Source organism: Schistocerca americana, chromosome 2 (assembly GCF_021461395.2).
Source record: "Schistocerca americana isolate TAMUIC-IGC-003095 chromosome 2, iqSchAmer2.1, whole genome shotgun sequence".
NCBI lineage: Eukaryota > Metazoa > Arthropoda > Insecta > Orthoptera > Acrididae > Schistocerca > Schistocerca americana.
Window position 1 is genome coordinate 695,359,126 of NC_060120.1, and position 16,651 is coordinate 695,375,776.

The 16,651-nt window shown below is 43.9% G+C and overlaps 1 pseudogene; it reads left to right on the forward strand.

The window, feature by feature from the left end:
• The first annotated feature begins 16,267 nt into the window (after positions 1 to 16,267).
• On the forward strand, positions 16,268 to 16,385 carry LOC124596859 (annotated as a pseudogene).
• The last annotated feature ends 266 nt before the right edge of the window (positions 16,386 to 16,651 follow it).

The window sequence follows — 16,651 nt, forward strand, 5'->3', positions numbered from 1 at the left end:
TGCAAGCTTCTTCATCTCCCAGTACCTACTGCAACCTACATCCTTCTGAATCTGCTTAGTGTAGTCATCTCTTGGTCTCCCTCTACGATTTTTACCCTCCACACTGCCCTCCAATAATTTATTATCCGTCTTGATTATACCCGTTTTTCTTTAATTAACCATTTTCGATTCGACATGAAACATCCTCAGATCTGTAGACAACAGCAAAATAATTAATTAGCAAGTACTCTACGAAATAAAAATATTACGATATTATTAAAAAATCAAACATCAAATGCACTAGAACGTACCCGAATGTATCGGTTACAAGAGTAACCCGTCCAAGTGTCAGAAAATTTACGTTTTACCTCATACAATGCAATAGTGGTTTGGCAGAATGCACGTTATTAATGCAGCCCACAAAGCTACTGCCAACATGTGGCGGCTGGTACATTTGTCACGTTTGAATGAAACACATAATCCGACACTGAATTAGTAATAATAATAATTTATCTGGTGAGAATGGAGGTACTTAATTATAATCTTCGGCTTCTCAATGTTAAAAGACAGTAGAAAAATGTTATAAAATACTTGTGAATTACAAGACGTACGGCTCCCGCGCGGCCATCTGCGGCCGTCTGCAGATCACTGATCGGCTCGTGGAGCAACATCAAAACAGCGATCGCACGAGGTAGCAAACCGCGACGAAGACATACCTACAGCAACGTCATGAACATAGGCACCATCCGTCTTTTAAACTACAAATAGCGTGTTTATAACGTCTCTTAACGTCGACAGACCACAGATGTTAATTAAGTACCTCCAGTCTCGCCAGACAAACTAATATTCCTATTACTTCAGTGTTGGTGTATGCGTTTTGTTCAGATGTGACAAACATACCAGACGCCGCCTTATGGGCTATATTAATAACGCGCATTCTATCAACCTCTATTTTATTATGTAATACAGCTTGTAAATATGCTGATACACTATGTGAACAAAAGTATCCGGGCACCTGGCTGAAAAGGACTTACAAGTTCGTGGCGCCCTCCATCGGTGTTGCTGGAATTCAATATGGTGTTGACCCACCCTTAGCCTTGATGACAGCTTCCACTCTCGCAGGCATACGTTCAATCAGGTGCTGGAAGGTTTCTTGGGGAATGGCAGCCCATTCTTCACGGAGTGCTGAATTGAGGAGAGGTATCGATGCCGGTCGGTGAGGCCTGGCACGAAGTCGGCGTTCCAAAACATCCCAAAGGTGTTTTGTAGTATTCAGGTCAGGATTCTGTGCAGGCCAGTCCATTACAGGGATGTTATTGTCGTGCATTATCAATAGGTGCTCGACCGTGTTTAAAGATGCAGTCGCCATCCCCGAATTGCTCTTTAACAGTGGGAAGCAAGAAGGTGCTTAAAACTTTAGTGTAGGACTGTGCTGAGATAGTGCCACGCAAAACAACTCGCTGCGAAAGCAAAGGTCCCGAGTTAGAGTGTTTGTCGGGCACACAGTTTTGATCTGCCAGGAAGTTTCAATGTTGTCATACGTTCTCACTCTACGTGAACTGCGTAAGGATTTGGAATCCGCGAAACTGATCAATGCCTTCACGCTTCATCTCCTCCATTGTCGACCAGATACTGATGGTGATATTTCTTTCATTTCCAGCATTTGAACAGAAAACTTCAGAATAGAGCGCCACCGCAAAGATGTGAGTAATGTGCCTCGATTAAGGAAGCGGGTTGTAGTTCAGTATTCTACAAACCAAATAATTTGGCGTTATTCCTCCCCTTCAGCCTGTTTACTCACATTCTAGTTGAAATTTATCAACCGACGCTGTGCACCGCCTTCTTATCATTTTTACAGTCACAGTTTGTGAGGAAGAATATCAGATTGTCGACGACTGCTGTTACATGAATGTAACGCGCACGGATATTATAGAGCTGTAGAAAATTTTAGTGACTTAATACACGTAATTTCACTAGTGCACAAGTGGCTGTCAATCCAGCCCCAGTGAAATATTTCCGCCAAAAGTGTGGTTCTACACCTGTATGCTCGTTCAATAACACAGAGCACGTGGTAAGCACACTACATTCTCTATCATAAATCCATTATATCAAAGTGATCTGCTCTATCAAAATGCGAACAATGAAATGTAGCAGAATCAAACAAGATCCCGCTGTTAATGAAAAAAATTGTAAGTGTGTTCGAAGCCAACAGCATTAAAAGTAAAATTCCTAATCCTTCTACGGAGTCAGTGGCATCTAATTGTCTGTGTGCCCGTTATTATAATAATAATTATTATTATAATTATTATTATTGTTGTTATTATCGTGTGCATCAATTACAACAACAAATGCTACGCACATTTATCCAAAAAATAGGCATATGCCACTATTTACACTATATAAACATTCAACGACTCAGACTACACAAAAGTGTTGAAACAGTCCAGCGCCTGTTAGGGCACTCATTTACAATGTCGCTCATTGTCTGAATATCAACACAGTAATACGTACTGTTAGTGACATGATGTCGGCAAGGGTCTTATATTGAATTTTCTGAAAACAATGCCCTCTTACGCAAAATGTTGAGCAATCGGCAGTTTAAAGTGCACCAAGTTAAAAGAAAAGCACATGGCTTGTACTCAGTGATAGGTTGCCTTATCGCTCTCTTCTTGCTCCGTTGTTATCCAGTTTCTACACAGCAGACCTGCTGAACTTGACCTGCCGGAAATCCCAACGTGCAGATGACCTTCCAGTGTCATATCAGAGTGAAGATATTTCTGAAGAAGCCTCACTAAGCTCTACGGATCTTGGTATCTTAGACCTAACATTTGTAAAACGTAAATATGTCTTTCTCACCTCTCTAATCGTCTAGCATCGCCCAACCCAAGATCAGCCTGCGGTTTGGCTCTCTTGGCCTAGTCAAATACAACGTTAAGCCAAAATACTATGGTGTCACATTAGACACAACGCCGTCACATCACAAACTCCTTTGTAACACAGCGATACAAGGTACAAACTCGAGTAAACGGTGAGGAATCTCGCAGGCTGTACATTGGGAGCAAATGCGTTAGTTCTCCGTGGAGAAACTCTTTCGTTGGTATGTTCTTCAGCACGAAAACATGTTGTATTCCCACAAATCTTCTCCAGTCCGGAATCTGTTAAGCTAGGCTCATACCTCACTAACATGATGAAGGGCTGAAACTTCAACAGTTGGGTTGACAGTAAGTTCGTGGTTCCGTGTTTTCGAGGCTTACCACTCACTTTTCCATATAAAGTTCCAGCTGAAACCAGTGGAGAGCATTTGAACGCCTTCATTTGCTGCTCTCCTGCATTTGAGGCGTTTCCGAGAGAACGAGAGTAAATCTTCGTGAAGAGGGATTGATTCTGTTGTGACTTGGCAAGACAGCCAAGTCACAATGAGAGGAAGCCGAAAGGCACACGTTAAGCTCACGCAGATTGGCGTGAGGTCTGGAACAGTTAAAGGAATTAATAGTAGCAAATAAAGTTCGTAGTTGATGTAATACTTAACTTTAATCCACAATTGTAGAACATCTCTCTTGACGGTACCACAATATAAAATAATATCAAATGCTATGGCGCCTTGCTAGGTCGTAGCAAATGACGTAGCTGAAGGCTATGCTAACTATCGTCTTGGCAAATGAGAGCGTAGTTGTCAGTGATCCATCTCTGGCAAAGTCGGCTGTACAACTGGGGCGAGTGCTAGTAAGTCTCTCTAGACCTGCCGTGTGGTGGCGCTCGGTCTGCTATCACTGACAGTGGCGACACGCGGGTCCGACGTATACTAGCGGACCGCGGCCGATTTAAAGGCTACTACCTAGCAAATGTGGTGTCTGGCGGTGACACCACAGATTCACTTTTAGAAACTTGATGGCAAAGATTGTAGAGAGACCCTATTCGACGAAAATGAGCTGGATAGATGTTCGATAGTATTGGCAGCTAGCATGTAGGTGTAGATCTGACTGTACCATTAATGGTTCTCACAGCTGCACTCCAATGAGTGTCAACATTCTTCACATAAGCGCTACGGAGCCAAACTAGTGCGCAATATTGAGCTGCAAAACATACCAACGAAAGAGTTTCTCCTCGGAGAACTAACGCATTTGCTCCCAATAAACAATTTGAGAGACAATCTGAGTAGCCGTCTTGGGTTGTTTGCAGATGAAGTTGTCGTTTGTCGACTAGTAAGGTCATCAGAAGATTTAAAAAAATTGCAAAACGATTTAGAAAAGATATCTGTAAGGTGCAAAAAGGTGGGAATTTAAGAAGATGGGACCTGGATAAACTGAAAGAACCAGAGGTTGTACAGAGTTTCAGGGAGAGCATAAGGGAACAACTGACAGGATTGGGGGAAAGAAATACAGTAGAAGAAGAATGGGTAGCTTTGAGGAACGAAATAGTGAAGGCAGCAGTGGTTCAAGTAGGTAAAAAGACGAGGGCTAGTAGAAATCCTTGGGTAACAGAAGAGATACTAAATTTAATTGATGAAAGGAGAAAATACAAAAATACAGTAAGTGAAGCAGGCAAAAAGGAATACAAACGTCTCAAAAATGAGACCGACAGGGAGTGCAAAATGGATAAGCAGGGATGGCTAGAGGACAAATGTAAGGATGTAGAGGCTTATCTCTCTCTCCTGCCTACAGGAAAATTAAAGAGACCTTTGGAGAAAAGAGAACCACTTGCATGAATATCAAGAGCTCAGATGGAAACCCAGTTCTAAGCAAAGAAGGGAAAGCAGAAAGGTGGAAGGAGTATATAGAGGATCTATACAGGGGCGATGTTCTTGAGGACAATATTATGGAAATGGAAGAGGATGTAGATGAAGATGAAATGGGAGATATGATACTGCGTGAAGAGTTTGACAGAACACTGAAAGACCTAAGTCGAAACAAGGCCCCGGGAGTAGACAACATTCCATTAGAACTACTGACAGCCTTGGGAGAGCCAGTCCTGACAAAGCTCTACCATCTGGTGAGAAAGATGTATGAGACAGGCGAAATTCCCTCAGACTTCAAGAAGAATATAATAATTCCAATCCCAAAGAAAGCAGGTGTTGACAGATGTGAAAATTACCGAACTATCTGTTTAATAAATCACAGCTGCAAAATACTAACGCGAATTCTTTACAGACGAATGGAAAAACTGGTAGAAGCCGACCTCGGGGAAGATCAGTTTGGATTCCGTAGAAATGTTGGAACACGTGAGGCAATACTGACCCTACGACTTATCTTCGAAGAAAGATTAAGGAAAGGCAAACCTACGTTTCTAGCATTTGTAGACTTAGAGAAAGCTTTTGACAATGTTGACTGGAATACTCTCTTTCAAATTCTGAAGGTGGCAGGGGTAAAATACATGGAGCGAAAGGCTATTTACAATTTGTACAGAAAGCAGATGGCAGTTATAAGAATCGAGGGTCATGAAAGGGAAGCAGTGGTTGGGAAGGGAGTGAGACAGGGTTGTAGGCTCCCCGATGCTATTCAATCTGTATACTGGGCAAGCAGTAAAGGAAACAAAAGAAAGGTTTGGAGTAGGTATTAAAATCCATGGAGAAGAAATAAAAACTTTGAGGTTCGCCGATGACATTGTAATTCTGTCAGAGACAGCAAAGGACTTGGAAGAGCAGTTGAACGGAATGGCAGTGTCTTGAAAGGAGGGTATAAGATGTACATCCACAAAAGCAAAACAAGGATAATGGAATGTAGTCGAATTAAGTCGGGTGATGCTGAGGGGAATTAGATTAGGGAATGAGACACTTAAAGTAGTAAAGGAGTTTTGCTATTTGGGGAGCAAAATAACTGATGGTCGAAGTAGAGAGGATATAAAATGTAGACTGGCAATGGCAAGGAAATCGTTTCTGAAGAAGAGAAATTTGTTAACATCGAGTATAGATTTAAGTGTCAGGATGTCATTTCTGAGAGTATTTGTATAGAGTGTAGCCATGTATGGAAGTGAAACATGGACGATAAGTAGTTTAGACAAGAAAAGAATAGAAGCTTTCGAAATGTGGTGCTACAGAAGAATGCTGAAGATTAGATGGGTAGATCACATAACCAATGAGGAGGTATTGAATAGAATTGGGGAGAAGAGGAGTTTCTGTCACAACTTGACTAGAAGAAGGGATCGGTTGGTAGGACATGTTCTGAGGCATCAAGGGATCACAAATTTAGTACTGGAGGGCAGCGTGGAGGATAAAAATCGTAGAGGGAGACCAAGAGACGAGTACACTAAGCAGATTCAGAAGGATGTAGGTTGCAGTAGGTACTGGGAGATGAAGAAGCTTGCACAGGATAGAGTAGCATGGAGAGCTGCATCAAACAAGTCTCAGGACTGAAGATCACAACAACAACAACAACATGGTGCAAAAATTGGCAATTGACCCTAAATAACGAAAAGTAAGAGCTAAAAGAAATCCGTTAAACTTCGATTACACGAAAAATAAGTCAAATCTAAAGGCCTTAAATTCAACTAAATACCTAGGAACTACAATTACGAACAGCTTAAATTGGAACACATAGGAAATGTTGTGGGGGAAGGCTAATCAAAGACTGCGTTTTTTGGCAGGACGCTTAGAAAACGTAACAGATCTACTAAAGAGAGTGCCTACACTACGCTTGCATGCTCTCTTTTAGAATACAGCTGCGCGATGTGGGATCCTGACCAGATATGATTGACGGTGTACATTGAAAAAGTTCAAAGAAGAGCAGCGCAGAAATATATAGCTGTTTGTTCTTTCCGAGCGCTATACGAGATTATAATAATAAAGAATTGTGAAGGTGGTTCGATGAACCCTCTGCCAGGCACTTAAATGTTATTTGTAGAGTATCAGTGTAGATTTAGATGTAGATGTCGATACGGGTTGTGTAGTCCGTGTAGTGTTTCCTTCTTTACACAAGATGTTGTTTGTAGCAGCTACTTTATGATTCGTGTTCATCCAATGTTTCTCATACGTTAGTACTCTACCTAATTTTTTGAAGTTGCGCAATGCTCTAGTCGTTTCCCCTCCCATGCTACTTGAAGCGTCTTTGACGCTTGTCAATTTCTCGGGTGAGAAACACATGTTTGTGTCTTCGACGGGTTAGGTTTGGGTTGGATTTCCTTGTAATAGACAGCCAGCAGTTCAAGAGCTTCTGGTAATTTCTTTTAGATGGTCTCAAAGTTATTTGCGTGGGCTGTAATGCCACAGTCATCTGCGTGTATAAAGCTTTGAGTGCCTTCTGACAGTGGGTGGCTGATCATTAGTATAGATGTTGAAAAGCAATGGACCCAGTACACTACCCTGCGGTAAGTCATTCTTCTGTGTTCTCCACCATCTTCTTTGCTCTTGGAAATCAACAAAGGGTCTTCTACTGTGGAGGTGATTTCCAAGCGGTTGTGTCATGCTATAGTCTTTACTTGGTTTGCATCTTTTTTGCGTAGGAGACAGCGCTGATTGACTGCGTAGTGATCAGCTGATAGATCGATGAACACAGCCTCAGAGGTTCTTCTTTCCTCGAATCCATCCTCGATGTGCCGCGTTGGTTTAAATACCTGCGATGTGCGAAATTTACCTTCTATGAAGCCAGCTTGTTGTGGGATCAGAAGATGCTTCAGTGTTTCTGCGAGCCTGTTGATATCATATTCTTTCGGAAATTTTATAAATAGAGGATGGTAATGAAGCTAGCCTGTAGCTCTTAGGATCATCTGGTTCTCTACCAGGTTTTAGAATGCCTACTACTAGGAACTTCCTCCTGGTCTTAGGTATTCTAGAGAGCGATATGCAGTTATTCATCTGAGCAAGTAATCTTGGTGGAAAGAAGAGATCAGCCAGCTATTTAATAAATTCAAGGAAAGAGGAGACCAAAAAACAGCTATGGAATTGATGTGTACCGTTAATTATTTGTAATGTAAAATAGAAATGTAAGAAGCCCATGGGACCAGGTCATTATTCGCAGAACGTGTGCTGCCTGAAGGGACCAATAATGACACATTCGACACAATGGACTCACTAACTAGCAAGCAGTGAGCGCTCGGTACCAGAGTCACGACCAAGGGTAAACTCGCCAATGACAGACCTATTCGCACGGGAATAAAGCTGTTAGCGGCCACTCGATAATGTGCTGTGACGGCGTAAGAGGCTGCTCTGCAGACAATAGTTAGAACTCTGGAGGGCCACTAATTAGATGGCTTGTTGCCCACACCTCCAAAGTGGCAACAGCTCGTGAGAGAGAATATTTATTTCATCACATTCATAATAGTTACAAACAGATGTTTGTAATTTTATTATGGTGGCGGAATTTTCTCGGTTTGCTCAGAGGATGGTCATGGTATCAATTCAGAAACAAAAGAAAAAATGCTTGTGAAAATGCAAGGATTGCAACTGAGAAAGGAACGTTCAATCAGCATAATGCGTCTGCCAGCAGAGTTTCCTTTGGAAAGGGTAACGCTGGAAATTAGAATTCGAAATTTTGACTCATTCTCCATATTCACCAGATGTAGAAGCAACTTCCAGTTTTTCCGCAGTCTACAGAAATGTTTTTCCTCTGAAAGTATCCTTTTCGATTAAGTATGTCATGCGTTAACGCGATAAGACGTCTATGGCTAACAAGTAGTTAAGTAATCCCTATTTCATTCTTAATACGACTTTTTCTGATCAGAACTTACGAGTCATACGAGCTACAATCTTCCATACTCACTTGGGTGCCGATGTCGATTCCCTGTACTACAACTACTATCATGGATGGTGAGGTACTGACATGGAAATATTAAACCAGTGGTACAAAATTACTTGTACAGCTATTTGGTGACAACACTGTGCGAAAAAGGCCTATTTATAAAGTTTTTTCATCATAAACACTTTATTATTAAGTAGCTATTTGGGGAATGGCTCTGTGATATTTGAAATGATGTTATTACCAGTGCTCTATCTAAATTTTTTCGAACGGGGGACGTATTAAAAAGACATTATGGAAAAGGTAATACCCTCATTTAATTTATATCGCTAGCAGAAATGTACCTATTTGACAATATCTACTTTCTTATGAAGTACTATCAAGTTTGTAACGAATTAATGCAAGCGATGGCTCTATTGCCGGAGCTCAATATATACAGGGTGTCCCAGGAGGAATGATCAGAGGTACGACAGGAACGACCATTCTGAGTAATAAGTCTAGTAAACATGGACTCCAAAACACTACATTTACGGGTACGAGCCCTTATTCATCTTCGCTACCGTGAAACACATCACTTCTACTGAACAAGAGCTCACAGCTCTTACGTTATGCATTTTAGAGACCATGTTTACTAGACGAGTTTTCTTGTTTTGGTCCATACTAAATCCTCTCAGAATACAGATAGCAAAGAGCTTGCAGTAGAAGAGATTTGTTTCACAATATCGAATATGAAAAAGTGCACATAGCCATTAAAGTATGCATTTTAGAGCCAATGTTTACTGGATTTTTTTTTTCTTTTTTTTTTTTTTGGCTTCGAACGATCGTTCCTGTCATGTTTTCGAATACTGACCACTCCTCCTGGGACATCCTGTATAAGTACATTGTCTAGTCAGATTAATGTGACCCCCTATCAAAAGCCTAAATAATCACCTTTTGTAGCGCAGAAGGCTGCGAGACGTGCACGAAGAGAGTCAGTGAGGTTCTGAAAGGTAGCGACAGGAATGTGGAGCCCTGCCGTGCTAGGTTTCTCGGTTAACGATTCACGGCACAAGCAGCCCTATCGAGGAGGTTCCGCAGATTCTCGATCGGGTCTAAATCCGGGTAGTTTGGTGGCCCGGGGAGTACGGAAATCGCATCCTGATGCTCTTAGAACCATACACATACACTGTGAGCTGTGTGACACGTTGCACTGTCCTGCTGGTAGATGCCATTGTGCCGAAGAAAACCTAACTGCATGTAGGGGTGGACATGAAGAAACCACACAGGGAATGCTACGAAAAATTCCCCAGACCATAATGCTCCCTCCTCCGGTTTGGACCCTTCCGACGACTGTTGCAGGACGTTTGCTTTCAGGCGTTTCACGCCGTACACGCCGACGGCTATCTGTCAGATGAGCACAACAGGTGATTCATCTGGAAAGGCCACCAATCGCCACTCAGTGGACGTCCAGTTGCGGAATGGGCGTGCAAATTCCAGCCTTTGCCGTCGATGAGCGGCAGTCAGCGTGTATACAGGGTGTTACAAAAAGATACGGCCAAACTTTCAGGAAACATTCCTCTCACACAAATAAAGAAAAGATGTTATGTGGACATGTGTCCGGAAACGCTTAATTTCCATGTTAGAACTCATTTTAGTTTCGACAGTATGTACTGTACTTCCTCGATTCACCGCCAGTTGGCCCAATTGAAGGAAGGTGATATTGACTTCGGTGCTTGTGTTGACATGCGACTCATTGCTCTACAGTACTAGCATCGAGCACATCAGTACGTAGCATCAACAGGTTAGTGTTCATCACGAACGTGGTTTTGCAGTCAGTGCAATGTTTACAAATGCGGAATTGGCAGATGCCCATTTGATGTATGGATTAGCACGGGGCAATAGCCGTGGCGCGGTACGTTTGTATCGAGACAGATTTCCAGAACGAAGGTGTCTCGACAGGAAGACGTTCGAAGCAATTGATCGGCGTCTTAGGGAGCACGGAACATTCCAGCCTATGACTCGCGACTGGGGAAGACCTAGAACGACGAGGACACCTGCAATGGACGAGGCAATTCTTCGTGCAGTTGACGATAACCCTAATGGCAGCGTCAGAGAAGTTGCTGCTGTACAAGGTAACGTTGACCACGTCACTGTATGGAGAGTGCTACGGGAGAACCAGTTTCCGTACCATGTACAGCGTGTGCAGACACTATCAGCAGCTGATTGGCCTCCACGGGTACATTTCTACGAATGGTTCATCCGACAATGTGTCAACCCTCATTTCAGTGCAAATGTTCTCTTTACGGAAGAGGCTTCATTCCAACGTGATCAAATTGTAAATTTTCACAATCAACGTGTGTGGGCTGACGAGAATCCGCACGCAATTGTGCAATCACGTCATCAACACAGATTTTCTGTGCACGTTTGGGCAGGCATTGTTGGTGATGTCTTGATTGGGCCCCATGTTCTTCCACCTACGCTCAATGGAGCACGTTATCATGATCTCATACGGGATACTCTACCTGTGCTGCTAGAACATGTGCCTTTACAAGTACGACACAACATGTGGTTCATGCACGATGGAGCTCCTGGACATTTCAGTCGAGGTGTTCCTACGCTTCTCAACAACAGATTCTGTGACCGATGGATTGGTAGAGGCGGACAAATTCCATGGCCTCCACGGTCTCCTGACCTCAACCCTCTTGACTTTCATTTATGGGGGCATTTGAAAGCTCTTGTCTACGTAACCCCGCTACCAAATGAAGAGACTCTTCGTGCTCGTATTGTTGACGGCTGTGATACAATACGCCATTCTCCAGGGCTGCATCAGCGCATCAGGGATTCCATGCGATTCATGTATCCTCGCTAACAGAGGACATTTTGAACATTTCCTGTAACAAAGTATTTGAAGTCACGCTGTACGTTCTGTTGCTGTGTGTTTCCATTCCATGATTAATGTGATTTGAAGAGAAGTAATAAAATGAGCTCTAACATGGAAAGTAAGCGTTTCCGGACACATGTCCACATAACATATTTTCTTTCTTTGTTTGTGAGGTATGTTTCCTGAAAGTTTGGCCGTACCATTTTGTAACACCCTGTACATGAGCCGGACACCTGTTGCGAAGTCCCATACGAAGCAACGTTTGCCGTACGGTCAATGAGGAGACACTGCTGGTAGCCCCTTGGTTCACCTGGGCGGTCAGTTACTCAACAGTTGCACGTCTATCGGCCCGTACACATATCCATCGCGTTCGTTCACCCTTGTCACTTATGGCCAATGGCGCACTCTGGTTGACTCGATGACGGTTTTGGATAACACCATTTTGCCTTGCGCTGTTTACTTTAATCACGGGGGCACGTGAACAGTTTACAAACTTACTCGTTTCGGGGGTGCTTCCACCCTTGTTCCGAAAGCCAAATGATCATGCTCATTAAGCGTTCGCATACGACAGTGACTGCATTCTTTTTCCGCATCTCCCCCAACGTGCTTTGTACACCCTCCACTGCTAGTGCTGCCACTTGCAGTCTATGACTAGTTATTGCATACTGATGTCGAGCATTGGCGATGGTGACAAAAATGTGACTGTACCTTAGAGATTAACGATAGCCTTACGATGAACTAAAGTGCGGTGCCATTCTCATTCAATAATTTACGAAAAAACTAATTCTGCCACACTTGCAGACTATTCTATTGTTCTAAGTGACTCGAGTGTTTATTTAGTACATCGAAAACGGTCTTCGTCACTGGAACCACTGTTGTAGCATAACTCTACGCCAATGTTGCAATAATATGTAACTCACCTATGACTTATACAAATGCACTGCTAGACATTAAAATTGCAACACCACGAAGGTGTTATCCAACAGTCGTGAAATTGGCATGAAGTGCAATCTGCATTACTACAAGAGTACTGCGTCGTCGGATATTATTAGCATTTCACTGCAACCGCACTAAGTAGGTAGAAGCAACACCATCTACCTACATTGCCGACCGGTGTGCCGAGCGGTTCTAGGCGCTTCAATCTGGAACCGCGCGACCGCTACGGTCGCAGGTTCGAATTCTGCCCCGGGCACGGTTTAAGTCGTTCTAAGGGACTGATGACCTCAGATGTTAAGTCCCACATAGTGCTCAGAGCCAACGATGTACATTCTGTAAATAGAGAAACATCATCCAGAAATCGCATTAGAATGTCTTATTTGTGTGAAGGTCGCCCAATGTTTACATTAAGAAGGAGAAACGTCTCCCAGCATGTATCAGAATTTGACAGCGGCAGGGTCGCGGCCAATCGAGACTAGCGCCCAAGAGGATGACATATTACTTGAAATACGTGATTATATTGTTCGCTCAGCTGTGTAGGATCGTGCAGCCACGTCGCACAACTTCAACTTCAGTCGTTTGCAGCAAGGTAAGTATCCATATGGCCAGTGCGACGGCGTTTGGAGCTCCATCAACTGTCAGTGCACCATCTATTGTTGCGGCTCCCCTTGATGCGGTGGCACTGGGGGGCCCATCAACATTGGACGCAGGACACTTGATACACGCCGTCCTGTATAACATCACGATGGTTGTATCCGTGTGTGGAGGCTCCGAGGGGAATGAACATTGCCAGACTGCATTCGACGTCGTCATACAATACTGGCGTGTTGGTCCAAATGGCTCTGAGCACTATGGGACTTAACATCTGAGGTGATCAGTCCCCTAGACTTAGAACTACTTAAACGTAACTTACCTAAGGACATCACGCACATCCATGCCCGAGGCAGGATTCGAACCTGCGACCGTAGCAGCAGCGCGGTTCCAGACTGAAGCGACTAGAACCGCTCAGCCACAACGGCCGGCTGGCGTGTTGGTGTGCAGTGCCATTGGGTAAACAATACGATCACCTCTCGTTCGCATAGTCGATAATCTGGATAGCAGTCTTTACATTTCTGAAATATTAAGGCTGGTGGCTGCGCCATATCTTTGAGATCTGCGTGTTGTTATTGTTTAACAACAAGAAAACGCACTACCGTTACCTTAAATTGAAACATTTACCCTTCTCCATCGCTCATGAAAGTTTGTAACGTGTTCACGGAACCGCCCTGTCTAGCTTCTATTCGACCCCGCGGTTCGTCTGTGTGGAAGTGCGATCAGTTGTGTGAGAACAGCGAATGCGGCACAGGGCTGGGACGAACGGCGGCGGTGGGTGTCAGAGCTGGCGCTATCGCACAAGTAGGTCGTGCGCGGGCGGCCGCGTCGTGCGCCGCAGAACCCACAAAGGCAGGCGCCGCGACGCCGCCAGAGGTCGATGGCGACGATAAGAGCGGAGGAAGGCCAGCCAGCGCTGCCGGAGGACGCCGGCCGGCACCACCACCGCTCGCTGTGCAGCCAGCCGCGACCGGCTCGCTTCTCTACCCCTTTCCCCGCTATTTTTTTTTACGTAATCAGCCTTCTGACTGGTTTAGCGCGGCCCGGTTCGCCACAAATTCCTTTCCTGTGCCAACGTCCTCACCTCCGAGTAGTACTTCCTCGCTATTTTTTTTATATATATTGCAGTCTCTGTCTTCCCCTACAGTTTTGACCCTCTGCAGCTCCCTCTAGTACATCTTAACAGATGTCCTGTCAGTCTGTCCTTTCTTGTCAGTGCCATCCACATGTCCCTTTCTTATCCCATTATGTGGAGAATCTCTTCATTCCACATACATCTACATCTACATCTACATACATACTCCGCAATCCACCATACGGTGCGTGGCGGAGGGTACCTCGTACCACAACTAGCATCCTCTCTCCCTGTTCCACTCGCAAACAGAACAAGGGAAAAATGACTGCCTATATGCCTCTGTACGAGCCCTAATTTCTCTTATCTTATCTTTGTGGTCTTTCCGCGAAATGTAAGTTGGCGGCAATAAAATTGTACTGCAGCCAGCCTCAAATGCTGGTTCTCTAAATTTCCTCAATAGCGATTCACGAAAAGAACGCCTCCTTTCCTCTAGAGACTCCCACCCGAGTTCCTGAAGCATTTCCGTAACACTCGCGTGATGATCAAACCTACCAGTAGCAAATCTAGCAGCCCGCCTCTGAATTGTTTCTATGTCCTCCCTCAATCCGACCTGATAGGGATCCCAAAGGCTCGAGCAGTACTCAAGAATAGGTCGTATTAGTGTTTTATAAGTGGTCTCCTTCATAGATGAACCACATCTTCCCAAAATTCTACCAATGAACCGAAGACGACTGTCCTCCTTCCCCACAACTGCCATTACACGCTTGTCCCACTTCATATCGCTCTGCAAATTTACGCCCAAATATTTAATCGACGTGACTGAGTCAAGCGCTACACTACTAATGGAGTATTCAAACATTACGGGATTCTTTTTCCTATTCATCTGCATTAATTTACATTTATCTATATTTAGAGTTAGCTGCCATTCTTTACACCAATCACAAGTCCTGTCCAAGTCATCTTGTAACCTCCTACAGTCACTCAACGACGACAGCTTCCCGTACACCACAGCATCATCAGCAAACTGCCGCACATTGCTATCCACCCTATCCAAAAGATCATTTATGTAGATAGAAAACAACAGCGGACAGAAAACAACAGCGGACATACTCTCTGTTACTCGCTGAAATTAACTCCAGAATTCAGTTAGCCTTTATTCTGTCTTTTGGCTACTACCAAGCCCATATTGTCACGTAAATCTTTCTTCTTTCCCCGCAATAACCACTAAACCCATACATTTGCATTACTGTACGCGCCACTTAACCCTTTAGACAGAATTATGGGGTTCTTCAAAAACATCATTTTGATTTATGTCTTTTTCAGATAGTCTCATTTACACAAAATATTAAATTAATTATTTTTTCAAAAATTGGATGAGACAGATCTGTGAGGACCTTCTGAGAGTATCAAGTTTAGACACACCAAAATCACAGCTTCTGAATTTTACTACCACTGTATTTCTCTTTTTCTGTGCTACACTAAACTTATGCACTAATGAAACGTTACGAAGATCAGTAGGTTACTTGTTAGAAGTACCTGAAGCAGTCGGATAATGAATGACAGACAGATCAGAGACATATTCAGATTAGTGTTTTTTCCATCACTAAGGAATCCTCAGGTATATCTTGCATGTTTTCCGTGGTAATGTTAGTTTCACAGTATTCATCAAAACCGCCAAAAACAGCTCCTCACCACGTACATCACCATTCGTCAGACACTCCAGAGCCGCGAGGGATTAGCCAAGCGGTCTGAGGCGCTGCAGTCATGGACTGTGCAGCTGGTCCCGGCGGAGGTTCGAGTCCTCCCGCGGGCATGGGTGTGTGTGTTTGTCCTTAGAATGATTTTGGTTAAGTAGTGTGTAAGCTTAAGGACTGATGACCTTAGCAGTTAAGTCCCGTAAGATTTCACACACATTTGAACATTTTTTTAGAAGCTCCAGAATCATTTTATCGCATAACCCGGACATCTGAAAGTAATATATCCACTTAATTCACAAATTAAAAATTTCCCATCGTAACCTTACTTTGCATTCACTTACTCCCAGTGGGTCCATTTGGAACTGACCATAAGTACTCGCCCGTTACAGAATCTGATATCGTTACTAAGATGCCTCATATAAGTGTTTGTCTCTCAATGTACATAAACCTCTATCATATGAGGGGCAATGGCCTTGCCGCAGTGGATACAGCGGTTCCCGTCAGATCACCGCAGTTAAGCGCTGTCGGGTGTGGCCGGCGCTTGGATGGGTGACCATTCGGGCGGCCATGTGCTGTTGCCATTTTTTGGGGGTGCACTCAGCCTCGTGATGCCAATTGAGGAGCTACTCGACCGAATAGTAGCGACTCCGGTCAAAGAAAACCATCGTAACGATAGGGAGAGCGGCGTTCTGACCACAGCCTCCTCCTAACCGCATCCTCAGCTGACGATGACACGGCGGACGGAAGGTCCCGATGGGCCACTTGTGGCCTGATGACGGAGTGCTATCGTATGAAAGTAAGAATAACTGCAACTAACCATCAAATTATTATATTATTGGAACGTAGA